Genomic DNA, 12,682 nt, shown 5'->3' with positions numbered 1-12,682 from the left:
TTAATTTTAATCGTAATATAATTAATCATTAAGTGGAATTAAGAAAGTACCCTGTCAAATATTTCTTTTTTGTTTATGATTGATATATTTATTACTACACTATAAATACTATTTATATTACTCTCATAAATATATTAATCCTTGTGGAATTAATTCTTCCTTTATATTGTCTTAATTCTTAATTTATTTTCCCTAGACGTTTTGGGAATCTTTCTTCATCTTGAGTATTACATTAACTTTTTTGGGGTTTTCTTGTTTAGTTTATCTATATACTTGTATTTTATTCGGTTTATTTTTTGGCTATTCTGATTCATCCTGATTCTCATTTGCTTAATTCTACTAAAACCATCATTTAAAAATGGGTTGTCCAGTTACGCACAGAAGACGTAGAAAGGACACCGAAACATCAAAGAAAAAGAAAAAAAATTACAGTCACAAATATTAATATCTCATTTCTTAATATCGTTGTTTTTCATGAATAGTGGCATATTGGTCAATTTTTTTTTAATTCTAAATTGGACATATTCCAAAGATAGTACTGTAGACTGCGGTTATTTTTGTCTTACATACTTTTCTAAAGTTATTAGAGTTTTATTTATAATCTTAACACTTTCTTGAGACTGGTTAATATTGTTAAATAAATAAAATTTTATCCATTTTAGTCTCAAAACTTTTTTTTCCTTTTTAAGTTTGATGTTTCGGCCAATTCTGCTATCCTCATGCTCAAGCAATTTTAATACAATTTTAAAAACAAATCATTTAAAAAACAACTTATAATTGTTAAACAATTGTTGTGATAAATTTTAACAAAGAAGTTGACTGTGATAAAAAATTTTAATTTTAAATTTAATGTAAACAATCGACTAATTAGGGTAATTTTTGGACTGATATAAATGACCTGTGAGAATAGCCTGCATGAAGTTGTTTTTTAAATGGTTTGTTTCTAAAATTGTATTAAGATTGTCCTTTTGGATGGCCGAAACGCCAGACTTTTAAAGGAATAAAAAATGTTTTGAGAATAAAATTGATAACATTTTATTCATTTAAACTCTATTATAGTTGCTAAAAATTAATTCCAGTTTACGGTTTAATCAAACACAAAATAAATTCTGTTTGTCAGATGTATCACTATTCAAGCAAAGCAGCGACATATATAATATAAGTATGTATTTTAAAAAACGTATTTGAAGTATTGCCTCTTGGTAAAAAATGAATTTATTTAGTGTAGCCCTTGAAACAGTCGTCACTCTGATCATTCCATTTGGAGTGGCCGCCTTTATGATTACAAACTTCGCATAAATAATTTCTTTTTCTTGAACTTTAAGAAAATATTACTATCCTTGGGGAGGAAGTTTTTCTAGTGCAGTTTTCTCCTTTCTAGGTCGGCAAGGCTATGGTTTTCCAAAGCTGCGGTAAGCCTCCATTGTCCCAGATCTGATTTTATAGCTTCCTCAAATATTGAATAATATTTCCCCAACATTTCGAATTCCAGTCGTACTAGGCTTATGGTATTTCATGCAACTAAAGTCATCGAACCAAACGTTACTTGATTTGCGAACCAATTATCTCCCTTATAGCTCGCTTCAAGAAGCTTCATTCTTCCTGTAGTCTTCGCTTTTATCTATGTGTCATTGGAATACAATAAAGTTGAAATTAAAAATACTGTTTAGTGAATGAATGTAAAAATAATTCTTTTCTAGGATAATAAATAAATGACTCACACAACAAGATTAATTGTCTGACAAACTTCAGAAAGTTTTAGTATGTAGGTTAAAACTGCATTAAAACATTACATTAAATTATAATTTATAATAGTAATCAATTTATGACTATATACATTGTTCACATTAGTACGGGGGTTTGGTTATGTTGTGAGAGAAGGAACAGGTATTGTCTAAAGGCTTTCCTTTCTTCCATTCTTTAATGGATGAAGATTGACGAATGGAGATAGAAAGAGCATTCCAGAAGTAAGCGGTTCTGTGGAAGAGCATATATAAATGAATGAACGAAAAAATAATTTTATTCTGGGACATATGTCCCCTAAAAATAAATACATGGTTCATACATTAAGATTTTTGTCTGGCAAGCATTTACAAGTTTCCAGTAAGTAAAATTAAATTACATTGGGATATTGGCTTAACTACTGTTTACAATGTTAACCAATGTATGCCTATTTATTTGATTACAATGATGCGGGGGTTTGGTCATACAATAAGTGAAGGAAGAGGTGTTGTTTAAAGGAAAGAATGGATGAGGACTGGCTAATGGAGATGGGAAGAGAATTCCAGAAGGAGGTTGCACGTAGGATTTGGATAGGACGAAGGATTTGCTAAAGAAGGCGATTCTATAGGAGGGCACATATAAATCAATCGGTCGAGATCTGTTTTTTTTTTTTTTTGAGTGGATGGTTGAACGTAGAGTGAGGAGATCAAGGATATAGATAGGTTTTTACATTTTAAGAACTTGGAATAGGAACACCAAGGATAGGCGGCACTTCAACTCTGTATAACAGCGGGAGACTTGAGAGCGCCTTGGAAACCCAAAGATAAATCAATTAATCTGGCTAGATTTAAGATATATAAATCAATTAATGACTAGATGGGTGAACATAAAGTGAGGAAATTAAGGATATGGATAGGCTTTTTTAGTTTAAAAAATTAAAACAGGACAACTCCAAGGAAGTATTGACTTCAGGAGGTTGGGATAGACCCACTTCAACTCGGTATAACAACCGGGGACATGAGAGCGTCAGGGAAACACGAAGATAAATCTTATAAAGCAATTCATGAGTCTCTTCAGACCTGCAGATAACCCTCTGTGGCCAAACAACCTTATTCGAAGTTGGGGAAAACAAGAGAGTATACCAGATGACGGGTATTCCGAGGAATCGAATCACGGAATGTTAAAGTATAGTTGTGGATTTGCGTGTGGTCTAGGAAACATGATTATTTCAAGAGAGGTGCTGTTGGAAAGTGTAGTTTACCTTTATATCTATAATCTGCCGACCCTATCATCAATTATTATCTTTAGTTTACCTTTATGTATTAATTAAATATTAAAACAAAACTGAGTATTAAAACTGCAATTATTTTGATTAAACGAATTATGAACAGCCATAGTCTGTACAGGGTTTTGATTACGGCTTTAAGTATTCTTCCATTGCCTCACCAATTGCTACATACCCTCGTCTCACAAAGCAATTTTATTCAATCCATCAGTGTGTCATGGTTTTTGATTTTAAAAGAAAAAAATCCCACGTCCTACCTACTACAAGAAAACAAAAAAAAAAGTACGTAACATAAAAGTTATTCTAAAATGTACATTACAGCTATTTTCCTTTTTCCTTGGATAAGACAATCAGTAATTTAGCGTTTGTTCTCAAGATTCAACTGAAGCATACTTCCTTTGCCTTGGCTACTTTTTCGCGGATGAATCTTCAGTGCAATATTTAAGAGATTTTTTTTTTTTTTATCCTCCTAGAACGTTTTATTTTAACAAATATAAATTTATATGTATACAATAAAAATACATATATACAGTCTAATAGAATACAATAGAATAATTTAGATATATTTCAAGGTTTGAGAACAAATTTTATTATTTTAATTTTTTAATTAAATTTTCGTGCAATAATTATTTTTGGACAAGATATAAATAAATATGAAGGTTTGTTGATGAAAATATTTCATCATATCACATATTTGGTATAATATCAATGTGATTTGATCGTAATTGTCTCATATTCAATGTTTCTCCACATCGTATGTTACGTAAACTTAACAGTTTACAATACTGTAAAGTTTCATTCCAATATCCTGACCGTCCCAAACCCATTAGTTCTTAATCTCTCATCTTTATCAATCCCTGATAATTCTCCGAGGCGTCTGGAAATAAGATGGCCACGGTATCTTGTAATTTAAAGCAATAATTGAAGTACCACCATTGGGTGGTAACATCCCGAGATTATCATGTGTTCTGAAACATTTATCAAATTTGCTTATTGTATTTTTTTATACAGTTGTGTGAATTTCAATAAATAAATAAAACAAATTTTAATAAGTTTTATTAGCCTTGAAGAATAGAATCTTTGGTAGGAACCGTTTTCGAATTATAGGTGTCTAGAAGTAAGTATTGGTCGTCCGTAGCTCGGGAGTTGGATGTCGTCTTTTTTCATTGAGTGGCGGTCCCACAAAATGTAAAACTTTGATCCCCAACCATGGTTAAAATAATGGAAATACAAATAAATGAATTTATAATTGGCTTTATGGAAAATTCCATTGCCATTAAAATATATATAAAATATATATATATAGCGCGTGTATAAATGAAAGTAATGGATGGAATTTAATGAAATTCATATGAAACTATCTAGGTACCAACCCGCATAATGCTGCATGATCAAATAATTATTATTACAGGGTCACCTATTATTTGCATAGATAATCCGCATTTACTAAAGCATGGAATAAATCTATAAATAAAATTGACTTACTTGAACTTGCAGTATAAGATAAATATTTATTTGATTTATTTTTTACAGAATATTTGCCTTATTTTCTGTGTATTAAAAGAACATTCATCTATTGATTTTGTTTTCACAACATAAGTAATAAAAATCTCTAAAATCGCATATAAATCGTTCATCTATCCTATTTAGCCTCAAAAAATTTTATGGTTAACACTAAATAGATTAATTGATAAAAATTATATCTATTTATTGATCTAATTAAAAAAAAAAAATTTTTATTTAATATTTCTTCTTTGGTTTATATATTATTGCTTCTCTATTTTTGTTTGATATTACTTTTATATTTTGTTTAGTATTACTGTTCTATTTTTATTTCCCTTTTTTTATTTACTTTATTGTTTTTAATTTACTTTTATATTTTTATTTTACTTTTATATTTTTATTTAATATTTCTTATTAAAGTTATTCAGTTTTGGCTCTATTTCATATTGTTGGGAACATTCAAATATTTAATATAGTTGGAAAATCAAAAACTGTTGAGGAATTTGAGCATTTGGCCAATTCCCTATGTGATTACTCTATTATCTTAATTAATATACATACTGAAATGAATATTAATTATTTATCTGCATGTTAATTAATATTATTAAGGAAACTCAATCTTTGGTTAATTAATTGACCTAGAATTTATCAGGAGTTTCGTTAGCAATTAGCAAGTGAAGGTCATGCGGGTAATCTGAGTTTCCGTTCTGGCTTTACATAGTCTTTCTCGACAGCTATACATTGCAAAACTAATTGACTCGGTCATTATTCCCCTTCCAATTAACTATTCTGTATTTAAAAATAAATTTTTTATATATTTTTTGCTTTATCGATAGGATTCTCTCCATTCTTTAAGTTTCTGATATCATCCTATACCTTATAGAAATAATTAAAAAAATGTGATTGTTGAACTTATAAAACCTTTTAAACAACCTAAGAAAGATTATCACCGAAGAAATCATAGCTATTCCCCAAAGCCGTTTACATATGACTGCAATCGTGAGAAATCAAACATGCTCGGTTGTTTCCGATTTTCCAATTATAATTGTTGTCTATTACGCCATTTTCTACTTTAGTTAATTCATGTTTATAAATTTTGTATTTCTGTTAACAATGCAAAATGGTTAATTATTTCCAATAAACAAAATTTATAGTGTTTATAAATATTATTACAAGTACTTCTGTAAAACTGTTGAAATTGGAATTAGTCAATCTGTCAACCGAAAGATTCACATGGAAAATTAGCACGGGGAAGTATTGCTAAAGTGAATAATTAGCACGGGGAAGTATTGCTAAAGTGAATAATTAGCACTGGGAAGTATTGCTAAAGTGAATAATTAGCACTGGGAAGTATTGCTAAAGTGGATAATTCAAAATATGGTGGAAGAAATTTTAAATCAGCTTTGGCATTCAATTTATTGGTGAAGTAATCCACTTTCTTAATGCGCACTGAGAACCTAACTCCTGTAATGTTTGTTAAGTATTTTCCAAATTATCTTGTAGATAATCTTCGATGAAGATACAGACCCGATTGGAGTACTAATAGATGACCTCGAAAGTGGGCTTCACATTTCACTTTTGCAAATCATTAATGTAAGATATTTTGGTGTTATATTAGTAATTACTTATACAGCAATATTATTATTATTACACACTGCGAAAATTTGATGTACCAATTATGACTACGAAAACAATTTTCAGTTACCGTTCTACTAGGAGTCGAAATTAATGATCCCTCACTTCAGAACAGATATTTCTATATTATTCCGGGATCTCTTGAGCTCTGCTCTACCCTTAACACGTGGGGAATAGAGTGGGCTCAGGGATCCTCAGGTGGATTGTGTAAATATTGTATATATTATTTTATCATTATGTTATTTTATTTATTTATTTTTCATACAGATAGTTTGATTTTGTTCATCTTGTCTATTCTTTTGTTTGTATATATTTTAAGAGAGTTTTTTTTTATTATTATTATTTTTCTTTTTGTTTTCTTATCTATTTTTTTTTAGTATGTATGAGATCATTCATCACTATTACCTATTGCCCACAACTGTGTGGCAGATTGTAATATCTATCCATAAATAAATCTATCAAAAAAAAAAAATATTATTCCGGGAACCAATACTCACCGTTTTTATTTATTATTTTTTGTGATCCCCTTCCTTTTAATTTCTGACATACTGGGGGGTTATTTACAGGGTAACACTATATTCTAACCACGGTGGAGAGTCCAGTTTTCATTTATTTAAGTTAAAGTTGTGGATTTAACTCACTCAGTTAAATTTGTCACTTTAACTCATCAAGTAAAATTAGTCGTTTTAATTCACTCAGTTAAACATGTGGCTTTAACTCACTCAGTTAAAGGTGTCGCAACAACTAACCCTGTAAACAGCTCTACACACCAGTTTTAATTTCTCAAATGAGCTTTACAGCTGGCAGTATAACACTCCAATTTTAACAGCTTGGAATATAATCTAATATAAGAATCTAGTATACTACTAGAACAATAGTAGCATTTTAATGTGCAGAAAATGGCCGGGGGAGGGGAGGGGAATTTTCACCCTACTTAGCAGGACTTCATCAGTGCTAAAAAAGTTACAAAACAACTAAAAATATGTTGACAATGTAACATAATAACACAAGGGTGGACCCAGGATAAAAACTAGGAGGGGGGCAAGCCATAGTCAATCAGGTTGTGACATTTCAGTAACGAAAAGGTGATGAAACCAAAATTTCAAGAATATTATATATAATTGTCGCAGTGCTGTATTAGTGATATAAATTAGTATTTTCTTGAAAAAATATTATTTTTTATTAAATTAATAATTTTTTCACTTCTAGAGGGGGCAGCTGCCCACTCCTACTCTCCACTGGGTAGATCTATGTAATAACTTGACAATAAAGTCAACTAAGGTGGGGTTAAAAATTATGTAAATGCTAGTGAAAAAAATCAAATAAATAAATTGATAAATATAAATAGATTTTACAAAATTATATAAAGTATATGTTCATTTTTATATAATTGTTTACATTTGCCATGTTTTTATCCCGGATTAAGCCCTGAAACGGGGGCGAAACGTCTCCTCCATATTCAGTTCCGGTCAACTATTTTTATATATATAGTATTTTAAGATGTTATTGTTTTAATATTTTAATGCTGTTGATTTTGTTACAGTATAGCTTCTTCGCTAGGATACGCCGTTTAGAAGTTAAGGGCGAAAAACATAAAAAATACCTGATTCGTTACTTAAATAGTAAGTACTAATTAATTAACGTTAATTTTTATATAAGTAATGAATAAGAGTTTTGGGATCGCCAGAAATGCGTTTCCGTGTTAGGTGTGAAAAACAAAATTTAAAAATAATTGACAAATGTATGTTGAGCTAGATTTTTTAAATGGAATTAAATTTTTTTTTTTATTTAATGAGTTGATGTGAATAACTCTATCTTATTAAGTTTCTTTATTATAATATATCAACGCCCCGTCATCAGGTACTCTTAACATAATTATTTCCTTACATTTAATTAACTAAAATTTAATTCGTCTTGTTAGCAAAATGTTTTAATGTATTCAGATTTCTTCTTATTTTCTGTCTGAAATTTTATTTATTACTTACTTTAAAAACAAACAGACAACAATAATGATTATTATGACTTTTATAAGCATGAGACTAAATAAGAAAACCTGATTAATCATAAAACTTGGAATGTGAGGAAATAATTATATTAAGAGTGCCTGATGATGGGGGATCATATATTAAAATTAAAAAAATTAATAAGATAGAGTTGTTTACTTCAACTCATTAAATAAATGCTAACTCATCCAGTAAATGAACCTGTAATATTAAGTAATGAAAAGTAATTTTATTCTGGAACGTCTAGTCCCCAAAAAATAATTGTGATAAACATTTGAGTGCCAATTATTCAGCATAAAATGGTTTAATTACCAATTAACGGTATCTAAATAATATTATAAAAACTAAAGTGCTGATTTCAGGCTTGATATGCATAAATAATCAAAGCAATAGTTGACTATTATATGACTCCTTTATACTGCAATAGATTTAGAACCAACTTAGAAGTCTACCTACTTCTTCTTCTTGCGGTTAGCAATCTCCCCTTCACCATATATATGTGACTGCCTATGACAGATGCAATCCTCGCCCAGTTTCCAGATTTCCCTAATCATCGCGAGCTAATCATTTCCAGCTCCAGCCTCCCGAGGACACGAGAAAGTCCTCCCTGGATGACACGATCCTGGGACAATTTAGTTATAATTGCTGGCACTTTCCATCCCGTTCCATCTTCCAGGCAAATCAGCCTATCAGTCCCTTCATCTCATTACTGCTAACTTTCACTCCCGACGATGCGTTTCCCACCCCGACCTGTCTCCTGTGCCTTCTATCAACTATATCCAAGTGCATGCGGGTTGGAAATATCTGAAGTAGTATATCTTGCAGTAAGGTGGTGAATCAGCGAAACAGTAAGCGGTATGATATTTCTTCGGCCATGATATTAATTGCATTCGAATGTGAAAATCTTCATAGAGCATCAACAGAGTCTATTTTTTATAATTTCATTGTAAAACTATAATTAAAAAACAAAACATATAAATTTAAATTAATTAATGAGACTGAAAAGAGAGAAAACTGCTGTTCGATCACTACACATACTAATACAACACTTACTGGACAAACGGTCTAAACATCCAATTAGAGAGAGAAATGTTTTATTCAGCGAAGGTGCCCAATTACATTAGATTGCTACAATATACAGCATCCCAATCAATCCATGATCGGACATAATAAACAATATATATATTTACATGTTATTACAATTTTTTTTTTACCTAAATACAAATATTTTATTTTCTTTCTCATCACTTTAACAATTTTATTCTCTCTATCTCACTCTCTCACACCTCTCCTTTCCAGTGATCCGCTGTCCACGTTCGATCCGTTAAACAAATTTATCATCAGGGTTGTTAAACAAAATTATCATCAGCAATGTTGAGTCAAACCAATACAAAGAAACACATAAATTTAAAAAAAAATAAATGTTCTGACCTGGGCAGAATAGCCTGTATGAAGTTTTTGGAATGGTTAAATTATATGTTTCATAGTGAATTGAGATTGTACCTGAAGATGGCCGAATTGCGAAACGTTGGACGTGTAAAAGAAATAAAAGTTTTGAGACTATAATTTGGATAGTGTTTTGAATTATTTATTAAAAAATTGCCAGTCTCAAGAAAGAATTTAAAGATTATAAATAAATAAAAATATAGATTTAAAAAAAAAACTTAGTTATAAAAAATAATTCAATGAATAGATAAGTTAAAAGAAATAATTTAATAAAATTTCGAGTTTAATAACATTACTTTTCTAAAAAATTAATAAAAGTCGGACTATCCTCCTACAATATAATTAATAATGTTTTGATACTGTTAATAATAAGTTATAATTAAAGCTGTTATTTTATTAGATTGTCCTTAATCATGGTGAACGTCGGATAAGTAATTATGTTTTAATAAAGAAGATTGAGACAACTTGGATAATTTTTTCTTTCTGTTATTAATACAATTATCAGACTCGAAAAAGATAATGTATTTATTGACTGGTTAGTTATTTAAATTTTTTTCGGTATCTTTCAATATTATAGCGATTTTTAGTTCATTGGATCTATTGTAATACAATATATTTTTTTTTTTTTAAAGCGAAAGGATTACCCACTAGCCAAAACCCCACTAAGCGTAACTAATTAATGTAAATAGTGATTATAATAAAGTCATTACGCGCTTAGAATCCTTATTCACTTGCTCGCGTGGCCGATCCCTTGCATAAAGAAAAGCGACAGCGGATCGGTTCCGCATCGCGTACACAATCGGTACGGACAGTAACCGTGACTAAGTTAGTAGCTGCGACCAGGTAACCACCTACTGCTAATTATCTTTATTGAATTAGCAGCTACCAAACCAGGTGTGCATGGGTCTATAGCATGATTGGTGTGTTCCTATCTTTTAGTTGGATGTTTCAAGTACAATGTCTATTAAGAAGAGACTTAATGTTAATATATACTTTTAAGTCATTACTTATTAGTGACAGGTTTTATTGTTGGCTAACTTTAGAAAGTTATATTTTGAAGGTGGTTACTGATCATCACTCAGAATGGAACTATGAAGTGGACTGAGTGGAATGTTTGGACTGAATATAGGCCTCGTACCAAAGCGGTCTCATAATTGACTGAGCATAATGAAGTATAACATAGCTACTAAACTGGTCCAAAGCGATGAGAACAACAAGTGGGTTTATCAAAGTGTAAATGTTTGGAGCCTATAACTTCCTCGTCTCTTGCAATAGTCTTATGTAACCCTCCGCGTAATTCTCTGCCATTTTTATGCTAATTTTTGATAGCTGTGACATGATGAGGAGCAAACTTAACTCTTATGTAATATCTACATCAAATATTGTAATAATTAGCAATAGAATGATTTTTAATGAATATTTATTCATTAAATATTAATTAAAATAATTGAGGAAAATTTTTTTGGATTACATTTTTACTTTCACTATATTTAATAAATAGGTAGAGTATTGTATTCGTGCAAAATTTCGAATTCGAGTTTTCGACAGAAATACACGTTTTGAAGTCCTCAGAGTCAAAATAACCAAGTTTAGCAAAATGGTCTTCTGTGTGTCTGCCAACTCAAAAACAAAAAATTATAAGAAACTGAAATTACTTATTTAATGCTGTTTTATGCCTGGGATGTGACGGCAACTTTTTCGATTAAATCGACACAACGGAAGTGCCATTTTAAAGAATAGATTTTTCACATTTTTTTCCAAAATGGCTCTAAAGATTTTGGTTAATCTCAATGAATCAATGAGCAATGAAGTGGCTCATACGCCAAATTTTTAAAAAATCTTTCTCTGTTTATTTTTAAAAAAATAATCAATTCTCAATGTTAGCAATAATAAACAATGTATGAATAATAAATATTACAGAACTTTATGAATAAGTAGATCCATCCGATTTGAACGAGAAAAGCCAAAATCACCCGATCTTTCCCGATTGCATGATAGCTTTGTTATATTTTATTAAACTGTTATATTACTAATTAATATGTAAAATTATTATTTATTACTTTGCCTTAAATTACGAATGTTGTTCATTCAAGCGTTTCACTTGACCACAACTAAGTAAAGGCGTTAACAAGCCTTGTCTTCATGTTCTTGAAGAAAATTATTTATTGTTAAATAACATTATTATTTGTAAATGTTGTAAGTAATCATTTATTTGTGCTAACTGTAAATATGCCATTTGTTCAATAAAGATTATGACAGAGTTATATTGAAGTTATTGCAATTTAAAAAAAAAAAACATTCGAACTCAATTAATACAATTGATTATATTTTTTTAATATCCTACATTCAAAAACAAATCGATTGGTATATCATTACCTCACAATATCATAATAACAGCACAGTATTAAAATAATTTAGACCTACATAATAATAGTAAAGTGGGACAAAATATTTTTTTATGAAAAAATAAAGTTGATATTCATTCTTTGCATTCCGAAAAACCATTGAATACGAATTTTCATCTTTATTTCTAGAAATCAAAAAATTAACATTTTTGCTCATAATTTTAGCCTTTGCAAATTACAAAATTGCAGTAACTTCAAATGACACCGTTAATCTACGTGAAACATAAAAGGTGCTGAAGACCCTCTAAACTATACAAAATGGTACAAATCCGACCTGAGTAAACAAACCGGAGATATAAAATAAAACGTTTGAGAGTTTTTTCTTTATTTGAAACTGTTTTTTCTCTCATGTGAATGCATAAAACTTAAAATATATATGGGCTTCCAGTTTTTCAAGAGTTGTAGTTATGTTGGATTTGAATAACACCGTAAGGAGCTATGAATTTATTATGAAAACGCTGTATATGTGAAGAAAAAAATCTACTCTAAAAAACAAGCCCATAAAATTCATAATTTGTTATTTATATGAAAATTGTTATTTAAGGGTTTCAAAAGAAGTTAAAGCCAAATTTGACTTGATTTTTTGTATACATGATTTTTTTTAGTCTACTTTACTGGAAACAAGTGTCCTTTTTTACGGTTTTTTACATGTTTGAATTCCTTTAATACAGTCACTTATTTTT

The sequence above is a fragment of the Halyomorpha halys genome, unplaced genomic scaffold, assembly GCF_000696795.3.
Source record: "Halyomorpha halys isolate HHAL.00 unplaced genomic scaffold, Hhal_1.1 Scaffold490.1, whole genome shotgun sequence".
In the NCBI taxonomy this organism is placed as follows: Eukaryota; Metazoa; Arthropoda; class Insecta; order Hemiptera; family Pentatomidae; genus Halyomorpha; species Halyomorpha halys.
The sequence above is the reverse complement of the archived record's forward strand: the minus strand, read 5'-3'. Positions refer to the sequence as shown.